This window comes from Ranitomeya imitator, chromosome 3 (genome assembly GCF_032444005.1).
Source record: "Ranitomeya imitator isolate aRanImi1 chromosome 3, aRanImi1.pri, whole genome shotgun sequence".
Lineage (NCBI taxonomy): Eukaryota > Metazoa > Chordata > Amphibia > Anura > Dendrobatidae > Ranitomeya > Ranitomeya imitator.
In genome coordinates, this window is record NC_091284.1 from 86,621,853 (window position 1) to 86,644,485 (window position 22,633).

Genomic DNA, 22,633 nt, shown 5'->3' on the forward strand with positions numbered 1-22,633 from the left:
CCTTCTTTGTCACGGGATGTGCGTTCCTTTGTGCAGTCCTGTGGGACTTGTGCGCGGGCCAAGCCTTGCTGTTCCCGTGCTAGTGGGTTGCTTTTGCCTTTGCCTGTCCCTGAGAGGCCTTGGACGCATATTTCTATGGATTTTATTTCAGATCTTCCGGTTTCCCAGAGGATGTCGGTTATCTGGGTGGTTTGTGACCGGTTTTCTAAGATGGTTCATATGGTACCTTTGCCAAAATTGCCTTCCTCTTCCGATTTGGTTCCATTGTTCTTTCAGCATGTGGTTCGTTTGCATGGCATTCCGGAGAATGTTGTGTCCGATAGAGGTTCCCAGTTTGTTTCTAGGTTTTGGCGGGCCTTTTGTGCTAGGCTGGACATCGATTTGTCTTTTTCTTCCGCATTTCATCCTCAGACAAATGGCCAAACCGAGCGAACTAATCAGACTTTGGAAACTTATTTGAGATGTTTTGTGTCTGCTGATCAGGATGATTGGGTGGCTTTCTTGCCATTGGCCGAGTTTGCCCTTAATAATCGGGCTAGTTCTGCTACCTTGGTTTCACCCTTCTTTTGTAATTCTGGTTTTCGTCCTCGTTTTTCTTCAGGGCAGGTTGAGCCTTCTGATTGTCCTGGGGTGGACTCTGTGGTTGACAGGTTGCAGCAAATTTGGGCTCATGTTGTGGACAATTTGGTGTTGTCTCAGCAGGAGGCTCAGCGTTTTGCTAACAGTCGCCGGTGTGTTGGTTCCCGGCTTCGGGTTGGGGATCTGTTGTGAATTCTGTGGCCAAGCTCCCTCCTGTGGTCGTGAGTGGTACTTCGGCTGGTTCTGTCTATGAGCTTCCTTTGGTGGATGAGAGTGGTACTGCGGCTTCTGAGTTTCCTTCCTCAGGTGATGAGGTTAAGTCGTTAGGTGCTGCTCTATTTAACTCCACCTAGTGCTTTGATCCTGGCCTCCAGTCAATGTTCTAGTATTGGTCTTGCTTTCTCCTGGATCGTTCCTGTGGCCTGTCTATCCTGCATAAGATAAGTTTTGCTTGTGTTATTTTTGTTTGCTATTTTTTCTGTCCAGCTTGCTATATTGGTTTTTCTTGCTTGCTGGAAGCTCTGGGACGCAGAGGGAGCACCTCCGTACCGTTAGTCGGTGCGGAGGGTCTTTTTGCCCCCTCTGCGTGGTTGTTTGTAGGGTTTTGTGTTGACCGCAAAGCAATATTTCCTATCTTCGGTCTGTTCAGTAAGTTGGGCCTCACTTTGCTAAATCTATTTCATCTCTGCGTTTGTATTTTCATCTCAACTCACAGTCATTATATGTGGGGGGCTGCCTTTTCCTTTGGGGTATTTCTCTGAGGCAAGCTAGGCTTATTTTTCTTTCTTAGGGCTAGCTAGTTTCTCAGGCTGTGCTCGAGGCGCATAGGACTGGTCAGGAGCGCTCCACGGCTACCTCTAGTGTGGTTGGATAGGATTAGGGATTGCGGTCAGCAGAGTTCCCACGTCTCAGAGCTCGTCCTATGTTTTTGGTAATTGTCAGGTCACTTTGTGTGCTCTGAACTTCAAGGTCCATTGTGGTTCTGAATTACCTGTTCATAACAGGGATCTGGTCTGGTTGTCTTCCCGTCATGTTTCTATGAAGGTTTCTTCCCCTAAGTTTAAGCCTCGGTTTATTGGTCCTTATAGGATTTCTTGGATTATCAATCCAGTGTCTTTTCGTTTTGGCCCTTCCAGCCTCTTTCTCCATCCATAATGTATTTCATAGATCTTTGTTGCGGAAATATGTGGTGCCCATTGTTCCCTCTGCTGATCCTCCTGCCCCGGTGTTGATTGATGGGGAGTTGGAGTATGTGGTTGAGAAGATTTTGGATTCTCGTTTTTCGAGGCGGAAGCTTCAGTATCTTGTCAAATGGAAGGGTTATGGTCAGGAAGATAATTCTTGGGTTGTTGCCTCCGATGTTCATGCTGACGATTTGGTTCGTGCCTTTCATTTGGCTCGTCCTGATCGGCCTGGGGGCTCTGGTGAGGGTTCGGTGACCCCTCCTCAAGGGGGGGGTACTGTTGTGAATTCTGCTCTTGGGCTCCCTCCGGTGGTTATAAGTGGTAGCGCTGCTGTCTTTGGATCGCAACATTCATCAGTTGTGTCCACTTATTGCAATTCGGACTGGGCTATTTAGTCTTTCTTGACCCTTTAGGGTATGTTCACACGTTCCTGATTTCCATCCTTTTTTTTTCAGGACTGTTTTTTAAAAAACTGCAGCTCTTGGCAGAAAACGCAGGTCCTTTTTTTGGTCCTTTTTTGGTCCTTTTTTGATGCGTTTTTTGATGCGTTTTTTGATCCTTTTTTTTGATCCTTTTTTTATGCAGTTTTCTATGCAGAGTCTGTGTGTTTTCTAGGAAGTTTTTTAGGGTTAAAATGGCTGAAAATACCCTACCCCTACCCCTAACCCTAACCCTACCCCTAACCCTAACCCTAACCCTACCCCTAACCCTAACCCTACCCCTAACCCTACCCCTAACCCTATTCTAACCTTAGTGGAAAAAAAAAAAATTCTTAATTTTTTTTTATTGTCCCTACCTATGGGGGTGACAAAGGGGGGGAGTTGCATTTACTATTTTTTTTATTTTGATCACTGAGATAGGTTATATCTCAGTGATCAAAATGCACTTTGGAACGAATCTGCCGGCCGGCAGATTCGGCGGGCGCACTGCGCATGCGCCCGCCATTTTGCAAGATGGCGGCGCCCAGGGAGAAGACGGCCGGACGGACACCGGGACGCCGGGTAAGTATAAGGGGGGGAGATTAGGGCATGGGGGGGCATCGTTGCACTGGGGGGGGCATCGGAGCACGGGGCGGTGGGATTGGAGCACGGGGGGGCGGGATCGGAGCACGGGGGGCAGCCACACTCCGCCCACGCACTTCCGCCCGCTTCCCCACACTTCCTGCTGCAGCGGTTCTGCACCACAAACCGCAGTAAAACCCGCAGATATTTTTTTCATCTGCGGCTTTACTGCGGGTTTGACCTCACAATGGAGGTCAATGGGTGCAGAACCGCTGCGGCTCCGAAAAAAGAAGTGACATGGTACTTCTTTTTTCCCGCAGCTATTCAGCGCGGCTTTTTTTTTGATTTTCCGCATTGTGGGCACAGCAGTTCCTGTTTTCCATAGGGTACAATGTAATGTACCCTGCATGGAAAACAGCTGCGGACCCGCAGCGGGAAAATCGCGGCAATTCCGCATGAAAAAAAGGATCGTGTGAACATGGCCTTAGTCAGTGCCAGTTGTCCATTGGTCCTGGAGGATTCACATTCCTTCCTAGTCTCTCCTGCTTTGCTGTTCATTTCTACAAAGATAAGTTCTGGCCTTGATTTTTGCAGTCCACATGTTGTGGGCCTTATTGTTCAGTTCTTTTCCATGTTTTGTCTTGTCCAGCTTGGTCTGTATAAGGATTTGTTCAGCCAAGCTGGTATCTCTGGAGATGCAGATATACCCTCCATGCCTTTAGTTAGTTGTGGAGATTTTGTATTTTCTGTGGTGGATATTTTCTAGTGTTTTAATACTGACCGCTTAGCACTCTGTCCTATCCTTTCTATTTAGCTAGAATGGCCTCCTTTGCTCAATCCTGATTTCAGTCTGCGTATGTTATTTCCCTCTCCTCTCACAGTCAATATTTGTGGGGGGCTGTCTATTCTTTGGGGATTTTCTCTGAGGCAAGATAGTTTTCCCTTTTCTACCTCTAGGGTAATTTAGTCCTCCGGCTGTGTCGAGATGTCTAGGAAGTGTTAGGTACATTCCACGGCTACTTCTAGTTGCGGTGTTAAGTTCAGGGTCTGCGGTCAGTACAGGTACCACCTTCTCCAGAGTAGGTCTCATGCTGCTCCTAGGCCACCAGATCATAACACATATGACAACTAGCTTTTCTTCCTGCTTCTCTCAGTTTTTCACTGAACATTGAGAGAATTAGGAAAACAAAGTTGTGGATACATGACCAAGTATGCAATTCACATATGTGCTGGGGGGGGAACTAAGTTCTTGTCCCGGGTGCCAGAAGACCTGTTTTAGTAAAGCACTCAGAGGGTATTATTACTGGGTTGGGTGATGCAATATCTGCCTTTTTCTGGTGCTGGCAACCCACACCACACGTTGGCATACATGCCTATAGGATGTACTGTGTATATATTTTGTTTATTTCATTCAATTATTAATATTTCATTCCAATAATAATAAGCTGATTTCCAGGGTCCAACTTTAACTGAGGCAAATTGTGGCTTATTGGGGCCCTACTATGATCAACAGCAGCAGCTCTGTCACATTCCCTACCAATGAAAAATTACACCAATAGGGTGATATAATGAAAATATAACTAACTCTTTATGACATACAAATTGGCTCTCCATGATTCATAAACATAGAAACATAATTGAAACCATAGCAAGGATAGAGAAGGACGAGCAGGGAAGGAAACAGTAATTGGGTACGGACATTAATGCAATAGATAGAAATTTGATGAGTAAAGAGATATTTAAGCCATACAGTAGCACTTGAGATATCTGATTTAATGGACTAAAGTAGAAAAAAAAGCATAAAAGACTATGATAGGAATTCTGTACATAAAATATGCAACTACGCAGCCGGCAAAAATATATATGAGTTAGGTTGGAAACAGACTAGCATATGGCATCCGACGCAAGAGCAAAGGATGTGATATGCTAATGGCCCTCGGCTCCTGCTCTGCTGAGAGCGTGAGCTGAGTGTCAATGCACTGTGCTCCAAACCTCTCACATGAGAATATGGCAGCACCAGTGCAGAGGAGACGGAGAAAGTAATCTCTCCATTTTCTCCATGCCCTGACTTGGCGTGTATCGGACTATACTGGGATGACCGAGTGCAGTCCGATGTTTTACTCGCACCCATAGACTCGTAAGGGGGTGAGTGAGCCGAGTCTCGCTGCCAATCACAGCACTCTGCAATTGTTTTTTCATGCTGAATGGGCGTGAGAAATTATCTACAGATGTGATCTGCCCCATAGTATATAACTGGGTTGAGTGCTATGCGATCCATAGTATGGCTGAGAAGACCTAGGAATAATAAACAAGTACAGCCCCAGATTGGTATGTGGTAATCATTATTGATCCTTCCATGTGATGAAGAAGACAAATATTGCGACTAGTGATGAGTGAATATACTCATTGCTCGGGTGATCTCCGAGTATTTTGGCGTGCTCGGAGATTTAGTTTCTGTTGACGCAGCTGCATGATTTGAATACATGTGAGGATTGCCTGTTTGTTAGGGAATTCCCACATATATTCAGGCTGTCCAGCAGCCACAAGTCATGCAGCTGCGGCGACGAAAACTAAATCTCCAAGTACGCCAAAATACTCGGAGGGCACTCGAGCATGCTCGGGAAAACCCGAGCAACGAGTATACTCGTTCATCACTAATGGAGACCCTTAAAGGTTATCACAATTGTATTATTTTTCACAAAACACAGTTTAGGAATACTTAAAATACAGACTAAGCACAACACAAAGATTCCTTTCTTGTTCCGTTGTATATTTTTAAAACTCTTTCTGTCCCCTGTGCATCCAGCTTCACACGGCTGAATTCCAACCTCCTTTGTGGAGAAGTGAAGAAGAGTTGAGCTCTGCTAGAAACCAGCTAACAATGATATAAATGGCAGGATGGTAATTGATATTATTGGACATTCATCATGATCGTGTACAGCAGCGATCCCCAACCTTTTTGACCTTGAGAGCCACATTTAGCACTGAGAGGGGATCATGAGCAACTTCCTGCTCCTGTCCCCCTCAAAGTAGTGTCAACCAAAGCCCCCATTACGGGTATAATGATAACCAAAGCTTTTCCACAGAAATCAATCCAAAGCAGTACACTGAGATCCAGGGGTTCCCACAATGCCCCAATTCAGTATTCTCCCACCTAGGACTCCCAACACACTGTCGCATCCAGCTTCAAGAGCCTCCTCTAACAGGTAGTGTTATCCTCCAGGGTACCATACCTAAAACATCTCTAAACCCCTAAGACCAGTATATGTGCATCCTGATCTGCTCTTCTGTGCAGGGCTACTCAAAAATTCACCATTTTGAGATGTGCTCTTCATACCTGTTTGTTAGACCTGGAGCTAATGCACCAAGCTGGCAGACAGCCGCGAGCCACAATTCCTGGGACCGTGAGCCACATGTGGCTCCCAAGCTACAGTTGGGGACCTCTGGTGTACAGGAACATACAGTGTGCAGGAAAATAGTGTATTCAAAAGGTTAAATACACTCTATATTAGAGGTGGATGAAGAGCAGAGCTAAGCTGACAGGAAGCTAAATGAGAGACACTATACTGCTCACAATCAACCCGAAGCACTAAAACTTCAATAAGACAGTTCTACTGGCAACTGGAGGGTAAACAGAGATTTTGCGATTTAAAGTTTAAAATAGGACATATTTAAAAATTGTGCCGACAGGCGAACAATTATCAGTTGGCAATAATGGAAGGAGTAGGTATTGGTAAAGAGCTGCAAAAGACCAAAGTAAATGGTAAAAATAAAATAACCTTCAACAAATGAATAATAAGCTATATCGGCTCTACTCCTGCTGAACTTCACAAGCAGAAAAGGAGTGAATAAATAAAAAAAATGTAATTAATTTGATGAAATGAAACACACAATACTGGCACCAACAGAATAGTTATCAGTTAATCAAGTTGAATATGAAATCATCTCTAAAAGGGCTAAAGCGAAAGATAATACTTTGTATTTTACGCAACAAATATATATATATATATATATATATATATATATATATATAAACAAAAAAAAAAACGGGACTGCACAATACATACTTTCAGGTGCACAAGCCTTCAGTGCAATCTATCCACTATGCAAACATTCCAATAACGTTAGAAAAAATAAGGCAGCGCTCCTTTCTTCAGGTGAAAGAATCTGTTATTTACTTCAGAGCCACATGGCAGACGACGTTTCGGCTCCAATGGAGCCTTTCTCAAGCAGTGAATCATTTACAATTGTGAGTTTAAATACATTCATTGATTGCTCAAGTCTTTTACAAATTTGTGATAAAAACATGATTTGTTTCTATATTGTTTGTTCCCATAATTTACATTATTGCATTGTGCTTAGTATTGTGACCTTCTCATAAAAATATATATCTCTTACTTAGTGCTTATTATTTATCATGCATCATATATCTTAAACAAGGTAATCATCTTTCAAACCTTATCAATAAAGTGCAGCTGTGCTCAAATATATTTAAAAGAAATCTCACCCTTAAGGGACTACCGCGAGACACATGGAGGACGCTACGTAGTAACTTTCAGCGTGTAGTAATCTTCACTGCGCAGGCGCTAATATCTCATAGCGTTCCTGAACGCTCTCAGCCAATTAGAATCAGTGTCAGATACCCAGTTCTGCTACTGCGCATTTCGTCATTTCAGACGTTCAAGCGCCATCTTGAATGTGGAAAAGCAGTTTTATAGAGTAAAGCTCATGAAAAACTCAGAACTAACTCTATTTGTTACGGCATTTGTATCACTTCCCTTGAGATTTATCTGTACCATCTCTAAAGCGATTTTAAAGAGTCTTTTTATTTTGTTTATTGTCTTCTAAAAAACGCCGATGTATCAGGGTATGAGTATATATACGCATGAGCTTATGGAATATGTAGTACACCCTGGTTTGCCTGATGGTGCCTTATGCAGGTCACCTCCTGCAACCAATGGTATCTTTGGGAGACAATGTGTGTAAATGGGTTAGTAACTGGCTTAGTGATAGAAAGCAGAGGGTGGTTATAAATGGTATAGTCTCTAACTGGGTCGCTGTGACCAGTGGGGTACCGCAGGGGTCGGTATTGGGACCTGTTCTCTTCAACATATTCATTAATGATCTGGTAGAAGGTTTACACAGTAAAATATCGATATTTGCAGATGATACAAAACTATGTAAAGCAGTTAATACAAGAGAAGATAGTATTCTGCTACAGATGGATCTGGATAAGTTGGAAACTTGGGCTGAAAGGTGGCAGATGAGGTTTAACAATGATAAATGTAAGGTTATACACATGGGAAGAAGGAATCAATGTCACCATTACACACTGAATGGGAAACCACTGGGTAAATCTGACAGGGAGAAGGACTTGGGGATCCTAGTTAATGATAAACTTACCTGGAGCAGCCAGTGCCAGGCAGCAGCTGCCAAGGCAAACAGGATCATGGGGTGCATTAAAAGAGGTCTGCATACACATGATGAGAGCATTATACTGCCTCTGTACAAATCCCTAGTTAGACCGCACATGGAGTACTGTGTCCAGTTTTGGGCACCGGTGCTCAGGAAGGATATAGTGGAACTAGAGAGAGTACAAAGGAGGGCAACAAAATTAATAATGGGGATGGGAGAACTACAATACCCAGATAGATTAGCGAAATTAGGATTATTTAGTCTAGAAAAAAGACGACTGAGGGGCGATCTAATAACCATGTATAAGTATATAAGGGGACAATACAAATATCTCGCTGAGGATCTGTTTATACCAAGGAAGGTGACGGGCACAAGGGGGCATTCTTTGCGTCTGGAGGAGAGAAGGTTTTTCCACCAACATAGAAGAGGATTCTTTACTGTTAGGGCAGTGAGAATCTGGAATTGCTTGCCTGAGGAGGTGGTGATGGCGAACTCAGTCGAGGGGTTCAAGAGAGGCCTGGATGTCTTCCTGGAGCAGAACAATATTGTATCATACAATTATTAGGTTCTGTAGAAGGACGTAGATCTGGGGATTTATTATGATGGAATATAGGCTGAACTGGATGGACAAATGTCTTTTTTCAGCCTTACTAACTATGTTACTATGTTATGTTACTATGTTACTATGTTACATTCAGCTTGTTAAGGCCAAAGTGTCCCATTCAAAGTCCATATAGGCGTCATTGTTACATCCAGCTCCATTTATCTCAACCCTTATTGTTTTTTATACATATTTTTTATATAGTGCTTCATATCTCCCCCGTATTCCTTTATGGGTTTTGATTTCTGAACACATATAGATTTTTATGGCCTAATAAATTTTAAACATAAAAAATAATATCCAAATTATGAGAGTGAGGAGGATTGTAAAGGATGATGAGGCAATAAGTGGAGTTATGGATAATATGGTGGAGAAATTTAGGAGTAGAGGCTATCCAAAAAGACTTGAGCAATAAATGTATGTATTTAAACTGACAATTGTAAATGATTCACGGCTTGAGAAAGGCTCCATTGGAGCCGAAACATTGCCTGCCATGTGGGTCTCAAGTAAATCACAGATTCTTTCACCTGAAGAAAGGAGCACTGCCTTATTTTTTCTAATGTTTATATATATAAAAACAATGTTTCAGATTAAGCAAATCTTTTGTCAAGCTTGAAAAAGGATTTGTTTAATCCGAAACGTTGCCACGCCACTGGGCATTAAAGTCCACTTTTTATATCTTTTTGTGCTGTTTCCCTTTTTTTGTTTATTGTCTGGGAGGCCATTTGACTGCTGGTCAGGGAAGCGTGCACGCAATAAGGTATTTGGTCTGGTGCTGTTTCTATTTTTTCTACATATATATATATATATATATATATATATATATATATATACACAGTACAGACCAAAAGTTTGGACACACCTCATTTAAAGATTTTTCTGTATTTTCATGACTATGAAAATTGTACATTCATACAATATTCTAGGTTCTTCAATGTAGCCACCTTTTGCTTTGATGACTGCTTTGCATAATCTTGGCATTCTCTTGATGAGCTTCAAGAGTTAGTCACCGGGAATGGTCTTCCAACAAGGAGTTCCCAGAGATGCTTAGCACTTGTTGGCCCTTTTGTCTTCACTCTGTGGTCCAGCTCACCCCAAACCATCTCGATTGGGTTCAGGTCTGGTGACTGTGGAGGCCAGGTCATCTGGCATAGCACCCCATCACTCTCCTTCTTGGTCAAATAGCCCTTACACAGCCTGGAGGTGTGTTTTGGGTCATTGTTCTGTTGAAAAATAAATGATGGTCCAACTAAACGCAAACTGGATGGAATAGCATGCCGCTCCACTTAACAGTTGTTGTAGAGATGTGTCTGCTGCTAGAACTCTGTGGCATTGACCTGGTCTCTAATCTGAGCTGCTGTTAACCTGTGATTTCTGAGGCTGGTGACTCGGATAAACTTATCCTCAGAAGCAGAGGTGACTCTTTGTCTTCCTTTCCTGGGGCGGTCCTCATGTGAGCCAGTTTCTTTGTAGCGCTTTATGGTTTTTGCCACTGTACTTGGGGACACGTTCAAAGTTTTCCCAATTTTTCGGACTAACTGACCTTCATTTCTTAAAGTAATGATGGCCACTTCTTTTTCTTTACTTAGCTGCTTTTTTCTTGCCATAATACAAATTCTAACAGGCAATTCAGTAGGACTATCAGCTGTGTATCCACTAGACGTCTGCACAACACAACTGATGGTCCCAACACCATTTATAAGGCAAGAAATCCCACTTACTAAACCTGACAGGGCACACCTGTGAAGTGAAAACCATTTCCAGTGACTACCTCTTGAAGCTCATCAAGAGAATGCCAAGAGTGTGCAAAACAGTCACCAAAGCAAAAGGTGGCTACTTTGAAGAACCTAAAATATAAGACATATTTTCAGTTGTTTCACACTTTTTTGATAAGTATATAATTCCACATGTGTTAATTCATAGTTTTGATGCCTTCAGTGTGAATGTACAATTTTCATAGTCATGAAAATACAGAAAAATCTTTAAATGAGAAGGTGTGTCCAAACCTGTGGTCTGTACTGTTTATATATATATATATATATATATATATATATATATATATATATATATTGTAGTGCTGCGGTCGCACCATATGCAGTGAAGAGGCTGTGAACCCACAAAGTTCAAACACAAAAGTCTCTTTAATGTGTTACTTCACACGTAAACGTGCATAGCACTTTATAGTAAACGGCATCAAAGTTCAATACACACAGCTGCATCTCATTTCGGTGCTCGTTTCATAGCACTACACATCATATGGCTTTAGATTGCAGTCCCTAAACAGGCCGGACTTCCCTTTGTCCAGTTTCCCTGGGCGACCGCATGCCATATTAAAGTCCCCAAACACAGCTTTACATGTCGCAGACACTACACACGCCAGTCCTCCTCTGACAACTTCCAGGAGGTGTCCTGCATCGCTGTATCACAGTTTCTTCACTCACACAGCCGTACACAGCCTAGGATATCCTCCGGTTAGCAGCCGAGCACCATAGCCACCTGTTTGCAATTGTTGCACGTGCCAGTCCTCTTTCAGCCACAGGACATCCACCTCTGATTCACATCCGGGCACAGGATTGTCCACATCCGAGATCAGGTACCATGGACAACTTGCATCACTATGTACGCTGCGCGTGCCAGGCTATTCAGCTGCCATAGCTGCTGGCTCCGCTGGCCTGTGCTGCTTCACACACACAGCCAGCTCTGCACAAGAGCACACACCAGACTAACACTGACATTTGCACCTGACACACCAATACCCTTTATTGCAGAGTTTTTAACAAACAAACCTGTGGCCTTCAGCGACCCCTACCTGTGACACGAGTCACTGCCCCACTAATATATATATATATATATATATATGTATATATATATATATATATATATATATATATATATATATAGTCATTTTTTACATTTTAAAAATTACAAAATGGAAAAAAGGGTCTATGCAAATGTTTTGGCATCCTGCATGGTTAGTACCTAGTAACACCCCCTTTTGTATCACAAATATCACAGCTTGTAAACACTTTCTGTAGCCAGCCAATTCTTGTTTGAGGGATTTTCATCCATTCTTCCTTGGAAAATTCTTGCAGTTCTGTGAGATTCCTAGGTCATTTGCATGCACTGGTATTTTGAGGTCTAGACACAGATTTTGAGTGATGTTCAGATCAGATCATTGTAGAAGCCATCCTCTTTTCAACTTCAGCTTTTTTTTTTTTTTTTTTATAAATGGTGTTATGTTTTCATCAAGAATTTCTTTAAATTTCATTGAGTCCATTTTCCCTCTACCCATAAAATATTCCCCGTGCCATTGGCTACAACATAACTCCAAAACATGATTGATACAACCCCATGCTTAATGGTTGGCAAGATGTTTTTTTCCTGAAATTCTGTTACATTTTATCTCCACATGTACCTTTGATCATTGTGGGCAAAGAGTTCTATTTTGACCTCATCGGTCTAGAGGACTTGTTTCCAAAATAAATCAGGCCTGTTTAGGTGTTCTTTTCCATACTTCTGACCCTGAATTTTATGGTGAGCATGCAGGAGAGGTTTTTTCTGATGACTTTTCCATGAAGGCCATATTTGTGCAGGTGTCTCTGAACAGTAGCACAATGTACCACAACTCCGGAGTCTGCTATATCTTTCTGAAGGTCTTTTGCAGTCAAAGTCTGATTTGCCTTTCTAACAATCCTATAGGCACTGCAGTTCTCAGTGAAATTTTGCTTGGTCTTCCTGACCTTATCTTGATCTCCATTTCATCTCTGTTGACTTAAAATATGTATGTAATTCATTTAATGAGGTAAAATACAAGACTGAATAAGAAAAAAATGCTAATTGTTCTGAGCTTGTAGCTTGTACCTAGAAGAATTATTTCAATTTAAACACCCTCTTATAATTGGGGATGTAGTTGTGTTCGGAATTAACTCATCACATTTAAACTCATGTTAAATATTAGTCAGCACACAGCTGCCATCAGTTACAGTTATGCTGACCTATCCCAGTTTACCTGTTCTTATAGGATTTTCAAGATATTTTCATAGTTGCATTTCATAGCAAAAACCATGGTCAGTAAACAGCTTACCACTCATCAATGGGATCGCAATGTTCAAAGTTATCAGTCAGAAGCAGGGTACACAAAAATTTCCAAGGCATTATATACCATAGATTACTGTGAAGACAGTCATTAGGGAGTGGCTTAACTTTAGCAGGACAGTGACTAACGCGAAATGGATCTCATTCAAAAATTGCTGAAAAAGAGAAGAAAAAAAGTTGTATACTGCTTTTGACTGCAAACTGAGAATCTGGTTTTGGCCTTTATCCTGAGTCATGTGTCAAACTTGTTAAAGGGTCGACATTGACTTTTAGGATTGCGACTTCCAATAGGTGGCTCTAGAGTTCTAGTCCTCTTCCTCTCCGATGAGATAATTTGCATATTTTCCAGAGGAGCATTGCAGATTTAAGTATTCTTATCTTGTCATGCTTAACCTGTTACTCTCCGCAAGGAGAAATGATACTTCTTGGATTCCGGTCTGACACCTATCACACAGCCAAAACCAGATCTCACACTTTGCACTGACAAGGGGCAGTACCTCAAAACACAGTGTCTGCAAATTGAGATTTTGGCTTTTATCCTGAGTCATGTGACATGGCTTGTTAAAGGGTCAACATTGACTTTTAGGAATCCTACTTCCAATAGGTAGCACTAGAGTTCTAGTCCTCTTCCTCTCTTAAGAGACAATTTTCCCAGAGGAGCATTGCGATTTTAAGTCTCTTCATCTCGCCATGTCACTCTCAGCAAGGAGAAACTATACTTCTTGGACAACAATCTCACAAATTCTTCATATGTCTTGCCTGTGGGGTAGGTTGTGAGATGGGAGCATTTCCTTCCAAAAAAGAACATGCAAGCCAATCAATGTTTTTCTAAAATCTACATCATGTCTGCTAAGAGCCTGTGGGAAAATATGTTAGGGTACGTGTCCACATTCAAGATGGCCGGCGGTTTTGATGGAGCCGCAAAATCGCTCCGCCCAAAGCTCGCCCCCTTATGGGGACGCAATGATGCCGGATGTGTTCATTGCACACATCCGGTATCATCGCACCCCACACATAGGGCCCTGTGTTATACCTTGCGGCGGTGCAGCGTCGCCACAAGGTAAACGGATATGCTGCGATCTAAAAAGATGCGCCGCATATCCGGAATCGCAGGGCCGCCGAATGCGTGTTACCATGCATAGTACAGCACCATGGAATTAATGGTGCTATATAAATAAATAAATAATAATAATAATAATAATAATAGTGGAGATGGGATTTCATTAAATCCCCTCCACTATGCTGTAACATCTGGACGCTGCGTGTTTGACGCTGCGTCTCTATGCAACATCAAACACGCAGCGTTTCCCGAACGTGGAAACATACCCTTATGGTCTGATGAGAAGAAGGTGGAACCTTTTGACCATAATTCTAAAAGGCATATTTGGTGCAAAGCCAACGCTATGCATCACCAAAAGAACACCATACCCACAGTGAAGCATTGTGAAGGCATCATTATGCTTTGAGGCTGTATTTTGGTAGCTGGAACTGGGGGTTTAGTCAAGGTAAAAGCAATTATGAACAATTCCAAATATCAGTGAATTTTCCCCCAAAACCTTCAGGCTGTTGCTAAAAAGCATAGACTGAAAAAGAATTTCACCTTTCAGCACAACAACGCTAAGCATACTAGGTGTGATGTGCTGCTGCAGTGCAGTATGGAGCAATCTCCACCAGGGGGTGCTGGATAAGGAAAGGAGGCTGCACACACAGCACAGCTACACTGAACAACAACACAGGTGTCAAAGGTAATGAAAGGGACATGAAACAAGCCAAGGTCATACACGGAGATAGCAGCGCGGTACAGAAGGGGCGAGCAGAGAATAGTCAGGGGCAAGCAAGATGTCAGAACCTACCGGGAACGTGGTAACCAAAACATGAGGAGCTCAAACAGTGCAGGATGAACTTATAGCTGACACTGGCCCCCAGGCTGCAGAGGACTTAAATAGCACAGCCAGCTCCAGGGTGAGGCAGAGAGGATTAACTCCCACATGACCAGTCCAGAGACAAGAGAGCTGAACATAATCTCAGAACTGGATCATGACACTAGGTAATAAACAAAAGAATGGCTACATCAGAAGAAGATCAACATTTTGGAATGAGCCAACCAGAGCCCGGACCTGAATCAAACTGAAAATCTGAAGATGCCTTCACAATCTGACTGATTTGGAGCACTACTGCACGGAAGGGTGGGTAAAGATTGTCAATTCTTGATCTGACACTCTGATAGGCTCATCCCCAAAAAGACTGTGGCCCCAATTTTCTCAACGCTCTTGATGAGGGGACATGGAGCTAGCTAAAGGCAGAGCTTCTTCCTTCTCCTTCTACCCGCTCCTCTCTTTATAGAATCTTATCCGTAGCAACTGTCATCTCCCATCTCAGTAATGTAAAAAAACAGCCCTCATTGAATACAGATTTTAACCATAAATTGAGAATTTTGAAAATGAATGATCAGTCCTGGCAGAGAAAAATAGCAGATTTCTGTGATAACATATATTACAAAGTTGCTTATTGCTTCACGAGTAGCATTCATTTAGGAAATAAAAATGTCAATTACTCTTTAAGTAAGTCCACAACTGCACGTATATTTAGAAGGATTTGCTAACTCTGTGAAGACAAGTCAACTACTAGGACAATCCCTTCTTTAACTAAATATTTGCCCCGATAAAATATAAAGGAGCAAAAAAGGGGAGAAGCCAGCGCAGCCTAAGGTTAAGACGCAATACATAAAGTGCAACAAAGCCTGAGGCAGGGCAGGGCTGCTGTATGTGCTGTATGTGATCAATTGTTTGCTAAATGTCTCATTTTGAAAATACAGTTAGAAATTAATATGTGCATTTGCACTTTATGTATTGCGTCTTAACCTTAGGCTGCGCTGGCTTCTCCCCTTTTTTTGCTCTGTTATTGGTAAGTGGCTGACCACCACTGTTGCCATGCGCCGCGCCTGGTTATGTGCGCCATTCTTTCTGTGTCTCAGTGATTGATAGGCTGCTGTACACACACATAGCAGCCCTGCCCTGCCTCAGGCTTTGTTTAATTATGCACCTGTGCCTCAGCCTGTTTCACTCTTCATCTGTGGCTCTAGATGAGCAGTGTGGAGGTTGGATCCGAAATGTCTGTCTGGACCTGGTCAACCTTTATCCTCGCTTGCCTACTCTGGCGCCATGGGGGTGACTCAGTATATGCTCCAGGTAGAGCATGTTTTTAATGTGGTCTTGCATTTAGTTCATTTAGGAGGCCTTTATGGCACAGCGAATATAAAAAACGTAGTGTAGGACTGCCCCAATATGAGATTGCCGTGAAGAGGCGGGGTGGCTCAAAGAATTGATCAATTGTTTGCTAAATGTCTCATTTTGAAAATACAGTTAGAAATTAATATGTGCATTTGCACTTTATGTATTGCGTCTTAACCTTAGGCTGCGCTGGCTTCTCCCCTTTTTTTGCTCCGATAAAATATAAAAACCTATATTCACCTCCCATGCCAGTGCCATTCCAGTGGTGTTAGCGCTCGCGATCCCGGAGCTCTGGTGTGTGGAATGATACATGAGTCTGGTGCCCAATACAGCGCTGGCATCACTGTCTCCACCTTCATACAGAATAAACATGAAGAGGAAGTATGTGCCTTTGGTGGAGTCGGGAAGGAATTTTTTTCCCCAATGTGGAGCTTACTCTTTGCCACATGGGTTTTTTTTGCCTTCCTCTGGATCAACATGTTAGGGCATGTTAGGTTAGGCTATGGGTTGAACTAGATGGACATGTAGTCTTACTTCAACCTTAATAACTAAGTCAGGGATCAGCTGAAGCTTCTATCTCCTCAATCCATACGAAGGTGGGGACAGTGACATCAGTGCTGATTGAATGCCGGGCATCACGTCATTCCATCACACCAGAGCTCCAGGGCCGTGAGTGCTGACACAGCTGGAACTGCGCCGGCATGGAAGGAGAGTATAGGTTTTTTTCTTTTATCGGGTTCAAATATTTAGTTCAAGAATGGGTTGTCCTAGTATTGGACAACCCCTATAATGAATGATTGATTGATTTGCTGCTTCAATATTTGCATGCTGCTAAAATTTATCTAAAAGCCAGCAAACCTAGCTAATGTGTGTTCCAGTTAATGTAGAGAGTCTATGTGCAAAAAAATATACATACAGTAAGGACATTTTCAAACAATTAATGCTGATAAGTGAAGCCAAAAATTACTTGTATTTATTTTATGTCATCAGAATGCAAAATAACAATTAGTTTTTTTTCCCATTCACCTTTAAAAATAAAAAAAATATAGTTTAGCCTATATTGCTTTCTAATTACTTACAGCTCAGTTCCTTGCCATGTGCTGTGGTGTGCAGTTTTATTTTGGGATATCTTTACACACCCTGCTATTTCCATCTTCCTAGCAGCAAATTCATTCAGCTGAAATACACAACAATGAATCTGCTTCTTCTGCACTTGACTTAGAGTTCTTCATTGTAATTTCCTATTTATACATGGAAATAAACATTGAGACACAATGGTTATTTGCTGGGACTTGGATAAGAAAGCAACCATAGCTGCATCTGCCATGCGCAGAGTCAAGCAGCATCCTTGAGAGACTGCAGCAGGTCAGGGGCCAGATTAGGTTGGCCAGTCAGTCAGGAGGCTGCGTGTCTTCACAAACCATACAGTGCTCTCATAATGTCTGCTGTACACTATCAGTGCAGTCTCCAAAGTTAAAATGATAAAAAGGACCTGTGGTGACATCATGGTCACATAAAAGCAGGTCCCTCACTCTGGAGGAACTGAAGAAGCAGAAATAGACTGTTGATCTTTCCCTCCAACATCATCATCTCCTGCAGTCTGAGAAGGAAGAACAATTACGTATATAGCATAGACTGTACAGGGTAGACTGTACACTCCCTGACAGAAGTTATGTCGCTCATCCATGTTATGTAAATAAAAGCTTATAACCTGACATTAAATTCATCCATTGGTTGTATAAATTATTCTTTTGAAAGCTGAAACCCTCTGAAATGTGGTTTAGGTTAAGAAAATAAATTTACATCAATGCAGAAATATTGATCAGTTAATGGACACAGAATGGTCGGATTTTGGCAAGACAAAAGTTTTGTCGCCCACAGAAAGTAATGTGATATTCAAACAATTAACTGAAAATACAAATATATGTTGCATAACATTGGTGAATGACATTGTGGTGCTGTTAGAGTCATATTTACTATTTTGTGTGACTTCCATGAGCTTTAAGGACTGCATCCATGCGGTTCAACAATAATTCATACAATTTATTAATGAAGTCATCAGGAATAGCAAAGAATGCAGTCTTACATGCCTCCCAGAGTTCATCTAGATTCTTTGGTTTTGTCTTCCAAGCTTCCTCTTTCATCCTACCTCAAACATGCTCAATGATGTTCATGTCTGGTGACTGGGCTGGCCAGTCCTTGAACACCTTGATCTTTTTTGCCTGGAGGAACTTTGTTGTAGAGATGGATGTATGAGATGGAGCACCATCCTGCTGCAGAATTGGACCCCTTTTATGATTTGGATTATAAGAGGTAGCTAATACTTCTTGATATTTTAGGCTATTGATATTGCCTTCCACCTTGCAAATGTTTTGCACACCCCATACTGAATGTAACCCCAGACCATGATCTTTCCACCACCAAATTTAACTGTTTTCTGGGTGTATTTTGGATCCATACGGGCTCCAGTAGGTCTCCTGCAGTATTTGCGGTGGCTGTGGTGTAACTCTACTGAAGATTCATCAGAGAAATCCACCTTCTGCCACCTTTCCAGCGTCCATCTGTTTAGCAGGCTGCGTGACTTTGCAAATGCCACACGGCTTTTTTTTTGCCTTTTGTTTAAAGGGAACCTGTCACCTGAATTTGGCGGGACAGGTTTGTGGTCATATGGGCGGGGTTTTCGGGTGTTTAATTCACCCTTTCCTTACCCGCTGGCTGCATACTGGCCGCAATATTGGATTGAAGTTCATTCTCTGTCCTCCATAGTACACGCCTGCGCAAGGCAAGATTGCCTTGCTCAGGCGTGTACTACTGAGGACACATCATGAACTTCAACCCAATATTGCGGCCAGCATGCAGCCAGCGGGTAAGGAAAGGGTGAATCAAACACCCGAAAACCCCGCCCATATGACCACAAACCTGTCCCGCCAAATTCAGGTGACAGGTTCCCTTTAATGCTGGCTTCAGGGCACTGATTTCACCATGGAGGCCATTTTGAGACAGAATCCTACAAACTGTTCTAGTTGACATAGGGACTTGAGGTGACCAGGCCTGTTGGAGCTCTGCTGCAGTGGAAGAGGGGCTTGCTTTGGATTTTCTAACCAACAAGCATTCCTCCTGAGCAGTTGACTTGAAGGATCTGCTGGACGTTGGCTTATCAAACACATCTCCATTGTCTTCAAATCTTTTTTTAATTCTTTGTACTTGACGCTGAGACACATTAAAGGTGCCAGCCACCTCAGCAGTGGATCTGGTCTTTATCCTCTTGATAATCCAGGCTTTGGTCGCAGGGTGGATTTTTGGCATGTTGTCAGAGCTCAAGTTGCAGTTCAAGTGAAGGTCTGGGGTGCTGGGTTTCTTTTTATACACACACACTAATTAAACGATCATTTACTGAGCACAGGTGAGGATGTAAACTAGGATTGGGTGCATTATATGACCAAGCGACAAAACTTTTGTCTTGCCTAAATCTGACCATTCTGTGTCCATTAACTGATCAATATTTCTGCATTGATGCCAATTTATTTTCTTAACCTAAACCACATTTTGGAGGGTTTCAGCTTTCAAAAGAATAATTTATACAACCAATGGATGAATTTAATGTCGGGTTATAAGCTTTTATTTACATAACATGGATAAGCGACATAACTTCTGTCAGGGAGTGTATATACCATAGATTATATATACAGCATAGATTTTGTATAGCATAGACTTTAATGAATGATTGTATTTATAATATGGACCATACATAGATCATAGATTGTATATAGCATAAACTGTGGCTATAGCAGACTGTGTATAGCGTCAACTGTACATATGGTATCATGTGTGTTTATAGCATTGTGTGTAGATAGTATGCATTGTCCAAAAAGCATAAACTGAATATAGCATCGACTGTGTATATCGCATTGATTTATATTGCATTGACTGTGTATATACACAGTGTATACATTTTTGTTTGTGATTTATTCACTGCTGTTGTATATTCATGTATGCTGTAAATTCTATGCTAGTATACAGGTGCTTCTCACAAATTTAGAATATCATCAAAAAGTAAATTTATTTCAGTTCTTCAATACAAAAAGTGAATCTAATATATTATATGGAGTCATTATAAACAGAGTGATCTATTTTAAGTGTTTATTTCTGTTAATGTTGATGATTGTGGCTTATAGCCAATAAAACCCAAAAGTCATTATCTCAGTAAATTAGAATAAATAACAAAAAACACCTGCAAAAGCTTCCTAAGCATTTAAAAAGGTCCCTTAGTCTGTTTCAGCAGGCTCTACAATCATGGGGAAGACTGCTGACTTGACAGATGTCCAGAAGGCAGTCATTGACACACTCAACAAGGAGGGTAAGCCACAAAAGGTCATTGCTAAGGAAGCTGGCTGTTCACTGAGTACTGTATCCAAGCATATTAATCCCTTTCTGACATCAGACATAATATTCCATCCATGTGCCCTGGGCCTATTTGACCATGGATGGAATATTACTTCTGAGTGATCGCTTGAGCACACGGGGTGTGTGCAGGCAATCGCCACCATGTTTCAGCTGATTCTAACAGTTGACACCTGGCATTAGGTGCCAGGAGCAATCACAGACTGCTCCGGGCACTTTAACTTCCAAAATGCTGTGATCGAACGTGATCACAGCATTCCGGGATCAGGCAGAGGGCTGACACCCCCTCTGTCTTTGGATCGGAGACCCCGTGGCATGATGCGGGATACTGATCGTTGCTATGGTGACCCAATGTTATGATAACATCCGGGTCACCAGACCTAGCAAATTTGCTGATCATGCCCAGTACATGGTGAGCAAGTTTGTCTGTCAGTGCAGAGCTGACAGTTTCTGCAGCATGGGGATGCTTCTTCATCTCCATGCTGTAAAAGCGATCAGCCTGCAAAAAATGATTGTCCCATAGTGGGACAAAGTAAAAAAGTTAGAAAAAAGTCAAAAACATTTTTTAAATAATTGTAAAAGTATTTAAAAAAATAAAATAATGAAAAAATCCAAAGATATTGTATCTCTAAATAAATATTTGAATGAAAAAAAAACAATAAAAGTACAAATATTCTGGTATCACCACGTCCACAACGACCCAACCTATAAAAAAACCACAGCCTTGAAAGGATTCTCAAGAAACGGCCATTCAAAAATTTGGGGGAGATTCACAAGGAGTGGACTGCTGCTGGAGTGTTGCTTCAAGAGCCCCCACACAGAGACGTATCCAGAACATGGTCTACAAGTGTCACATTCCCTGCGTCAAGCCACTCATGACCAATAGACATTGCCAGAGGCATCTTACCAGGGCCAAGGAGAAAAAGAACTGGACTGTTGTCAATGGCCCAAGATGTTATTTTCAGATTAAAGTAAATTTTGCATTTCATTTGGAAATCAAGGTCCCAGAGCCTGGAGGAAGAGTGGAGAGGCCACAACCCAAGCTGCTTGAGGTCTAATGTGAAGTTTCCACAATCAGTGATTGTTTGGGGAGCCGTCTCTTGGTGTAGGTCCACTGTGTTTTATCAAGACCAAAGTCAACACAGCCATCTACCAGGAAATTTTAGAGCACTTCATGCTTCCCTCTGCTGACAAGCTTGCTGGAGATGGAAATTTCATTCTCCAGCAGGACTTGGCACCTATCCACACTGCCAAAAGTACCAATACCTGTTTTAAAAACAACAGTATCACTTTGTTTGATTGGCAGCAAACTCGCCTGACCTTAACCCCATAGATAACACTGGTCTACAAATTTTTTTTTTCTGGCATGGACTTTAAGAACAGTTTTAGACTAATTTGAGGGTGCTGAATTCAAATCTGATGTTATAATTTCTCTATCACATCAAGTTTTTGCGCTGTAGGTATATAGCCCATTTTCATGAATTCCATGATAAATATAAGTAGTGTATGAAAAGTGCCGGTTTATACGGTTCACTAAGTTAAATTTAGTTTTCATTTAGTCTCCCAATAAATGTGAGAATATCTTTGTTTTCTTTGAACATGCATAATTCCTATTTGTTATGATAAAACCCTTGTTTTCTGTGCTATTGGGACAGTAGAGCTACAGCAGAGCATTGGGTGAAAACTGAATGGCCTCAGCGACAGAGTTTGGCATCTGGCGATAAGAATGTCATCCATGATCCTCTAGTGGATAGGAAGGACATTGTCTTTCCTCCCTTACACATAAAACTTGGATTGATGAAGCAGTTCGTCAAAGCTCTCAATCACAGTGGAGAATGCTTCAACTATATATGTTCAACTTTTCCTGGTCTTAGTGAAGAGAAGAAAAAGGCTGGAATATTTGAGGGACCTCAAATAAGAACACTTATGAGAGACCCAACTTTTATCACATCAATGAATGAGACAGAAGAAAGAGCTTGGAATGCATTTTGTAATGTGGTGCAGAATTTTCTAGGGAATAAGAAAGCAGACAACTATGAAGAGATTGTGGAAGAGCTACTAATGAGGCTGTGAAATCTTGGCTGTAGAATGAGTATCAAGATTCACTATTTACACATTTGGACTTTT